Below are 4,203 nucleotides of genomic sequence, written 5' to 3'. Positions count from 1 at the left end.
ATGGTGACTAATCAATGCCAATTTAGTGGTGCGCCGAAGGAAGATCCAAATGAACATCTTCGTACCTTTAATAGGATCTGCACACTATTTAAAATCTGAGAAGTGGAGGATGAACAGATATATCTCATGTTATTTCCCTGGACTTTAAAGGGAGAAGCCAAAGATTGGTTGGAATCATTACCTGAAGGGGCGATTGATACATGGGATGTTTTAGTTGAAAAATTTCTTAAACAATTCTTTCCTGCATCTAAAGCCGTAAGACTTCAAGGAGAAATTGTTACGTTTACACAGAAGCCAAATGAAACTCTATATGAGGCGTGGACAAGATTTGAAAAGTTATTAAGAGGATGTCCGCAACATGGTTTAGACACCTGTCAAATAGTACAAATATTCTACCAAGGATGCGACATCACTACAAGGAAAGACATAGATATAGCAGCTGGTGGTTCTATTATGAAGAAAACCGAAACTGATGCTTACAAAATTATTGATAACACTGCTTCCCACTCACATGAGTGGCACCAAGAAAAAGATATCGTTAGATCATCTAAAACAGCTAGAGCCGATTCTAGCCATGACTTAGATTCTATTTCCGCAAAGATAGATGCTGTGGAGAGACGAATGGAAAAGATGACTAAAGATATTCACTCAATACGAATTAGTTGTGAGCAGTGGGGAGGACCACATTTGACAAAAGATTGTCTCAGTATTGAATTAACAATGGAACAAAGAGAGAATATTTCATACATAAACCAAAGGCCTGGAAATAATTATCAGAATAATTATCAACCGCCAAGACCGATTTACAATCAAAATCAGAATTATAATCGAAATATTCCATACAACAACCAACAAGGTCCTAGCAATCAACAAGTATCCAATAATAATTACAATCAGCAAAGACCTAATTTTCAAAACAAACCACCACAACAAACCGATGATAAAAAGCCGAATTTAGAAGATATGATGACGAAGCTAGTTGAAACTCAAACGCAGTTTTTCACATCTCAGAAACAAACTAATGAACAAAATGCTCAAGCATTTAGAAATCAACAAGCTTCTATTCAAAATCTGGAACAAGAAGTAAGTAACCTAGCAAGGATAATAGGTGAAAGAAAACCGGGAAGTCTACCTAGTGATACAAATGCTAACCCCCGGAATGAAACAGCTAAAGCCATTACCACAAGAAGTGGTACAACACTTAAACCACCTGAAATACTTGTAACTTCTGATGAAGCTATTCCTACTCCACAAGAACCACAACCTGATCAAGATAAGGAAAAAGAACCGGTAGTTAAAAAGGTTAATGAAGATAACACAATTAAGGATAAACCTTATGTTAAACCATACCAACCACCACTTCCTTACTCGAGTAAAATGAAGAAAGAGAAACTTGAAGCCGAGCAATCCAAATTCTTGGATATGTTTAAACAGATAAATGTAAATCTTCCTTTCATTGATGTGATTTCAGGAATGCCTAGATATGCTAAATTCTTGAAAGATCTAATCTCAAATAGAAAGAAAATGGAAGAACTCTCGGCTGTTACCATGAATGCTAATTGTTCAGCAGTGCTGTTGAATAAGATACCAGAAAAACTATCTGATCCAGGAAGTTTCACAATTCCATGTTTTCTGGGTAGTCTTAGTTCAATAGAAGCATTGGCAGACTTAGGTGCTAGTATAAATCTAATGCCATATTCACTATACGCTAAACTAGACATTGGAGAATTGAAACCAACCAGAATAAGCAAACAACTAGCCGATAGATCAATAAAATATCCTAGAGGGATAATGGAGAACATGCTAGTTAAAGTTGGTACTTTAGTATTTCCAGTAGATTTTGTTGTTCTGGACATGGAAGAAGATTCTCAAGTTCCTCTCATATTAGGAAGACCATTCTTAAACACGGCTAAAGCAATGATAGACGTGTTCGGTAAGAAATTGACCCTAAGTATAGAGGATGAGAGTGTTACCTTTTCAGTTGATAGAGCAATGCAACAACCACAATCTGCAGATGATACATGTTATTATATTCAAACTATAGATGCACATGCAGAATTATTAGAAGAATTTCCAGAATTATAAGGAACAGGAGAATGTTCTTTAGGAGAAGGTAATGAACCAATTGATGAAGTTGAAATGTTAGCTATACTTATAGCTAATGGATATGAACCAACAACATAAGAAATTCAAATGCTAAAAGAAGAAGACAGATATCGATATAAATCATCGATAGAAGAACCTCCGAAATTAGAGTTAAAGTCACTTCCAAACCATTTGGAATACGCTTATTTACATGGTGAATCTGAATTACCTGTAATAATATCGTCTTCTCTTACTGAAAATGAGAAATCACAACTCATTTCTGTGTTGAAAGCTCATAAACCAGCCATTGCATGGAAGATTCATGATATTAAAGGAATAAGTCCTTCGTATTGCACACATAAAATCCTTATGGAAGAAGGTCATAAAACGTATGTGCAACGCCAACGAAGACTAAATCCTAATATGCAAGATGTAGTTAAGAAAGAGATTATTAAACTGCTAGATGCAGGTCTAATTTATCCAATCTCTGATAGTCCATGGGTAGGCCCAGTTCAATGCGTGCCTAAGAAGGGTGGCATGACTGTCATTACAAATGAGAAAAATGAGCTTATTCCTACTAGGACTGTAACAGGATGGCGTGTGTGTATTGATTATAGAAAATTAAATGACGCCACCAGAAAAGATCACTTTCCCTTTTCATAGATCAAATGTTGGAAAGATTAGCCGGAAATAGTTACTATTGTTTTCTAGATGGATTTTCCGGATATTTTTAAATTCCAATAGCACTCGAAGATCAAGAGAAAACCACATTCACGTGCCCTTATGGTACTTTTGCTTATAAACGCATGCCATTTGGACTTTGTAACGCCCCTGCAACCTTTCAAAGGTGTATGATGGCGATTTTTCACGACATGATAGAAGAATGCATGGAAGTTTTCATGGATAACTTTTCAGTCTTCGGTGATACATTTGAATCATGTCTAGTTAATCTGGAACGAATGCTTATTAGATGCGAACAATCAAATCTAGTTCTTAATTGGGAGAAATGTCATTTTATGGTTAAAGAAGGCATCGTTCTTGGTCATAAAATTTCAAAAGAAGGAATTGAAGTGGATAGAGCTAAAGTAGATGTAATTGCTAAACTTCCACATCCCACCAATGTTAGAGGAGTTAGGAGTTTTCTAGGGCATGCCAGTTTTTACCGACGTTTCATAAAAGATTTTTCTAAAATTGCCACTCCTATGAATAAACTCCTAGAAAAGGATGCTCCATTCATCTTTTCAGATGAGTGTATCAAATCTTTTAATATTCTTAAAGAGAAACTCACTAATGCGCCGATCATGATAACACCAAATTGGAATCTACCATTTGAACTAATGTGCGATGCAAGTGATTTTGCAATGGGAGCCGTTTTAGGACAAAGGATTGAAAAACGATTTCAACCTATATATTATGCTAGTAAGACGTTACAAGGAGCACAAACGAACTATACAACTACTGAAAAAGAACTCCTTGCTATTGTCTTTGCTTTTGACAAATTTCGATCATATCTCGTTCTAGCAAAAACGGTGGTCTATACCGACCATTCTGCTCTTAGATACCTATTTTCAAAACAAGATGCTAAACCAAGATTAATCCGTTGGATCTTACTATTACAAGAGTTTGATATTGAAATCCGAGATAAAAAAGGAGCAGAAAATCTCGCCGCTGATCATCTTTCTCGTCTTGAAAATCCCGAATTAGAAGTTCTAAATGAATCGGCCATACAAGACAACTTTCCTGATGAATATCTATTGAAGATAGATTATAATGAAATCCCATGGTTTGCAGACTATGCAAACTATTTAGTATGTGGATTCCTTGAAAAAGGATTATCGTACCAAAAACGAAAGAAATTCTTCAGTGATATAAAATACTTTTTTTGGGAAGATCCACATATGTTTAAAAGTTGTCCCGATGGAATAATACGCCGATGTGTATTTGGAGATGAAGCTAGTAAAATTTTAAACCATTGTCACACAGGACCAACAGGAGGGCATTATGGGCCTCAACTAACAGCAAGAAAAGTTTATGATGCTGGATTCTATTGGCCTACAATTTACAAAGACGCACACCTTCTTTGCAAATCCTGTGATGCTTGTCAAAGGGCCGGAAAAA

General features: G+C 35.9%; 1 non-coding gene across 1 annotated transcript; it reads right to left on the bottom strand.

Annotated features, from left to right (window-relative positions):
* Nucleotides 1-258: 258 nt before the first annotated feature.
* On the bottom strand, nucleotides 259-365 carry LOC139869839 (small nucleolar RNA R71). Its single transcript, XR_011766413.1, has one exon. It is a non-coding gene; the product is annotated as a small nucleolar RNA R71 (small nucleolar RNA).
* Between the last annotated feature and the right edge of the window lie 3,838 nt (nucleotides 366-4,203).

The sequence above is a fragment of the Rutidosis leptorrhynchoides genome, chromosome 9 (assembly GCF_046630445.1).
Source record: "Rutidosis leptorrhynchoides isolate AG116_Rl617_1_P2 chromosome 9, CSIRO_AGI_Rlap_v1, whole genome shotgun sequence".
NCBI classification, from domain to species: Eukaryota; Viridiplantae; Streptophyta; class Magnoliopsida; order Asterales; family Asteraceae; genus Rutidosis; species Rutidosis leptorrhynchoides.
Note: the sequence above shows the minus strand (reverse complement) of the source record. Positions and strands in the feature narration are given on the sequence as shown.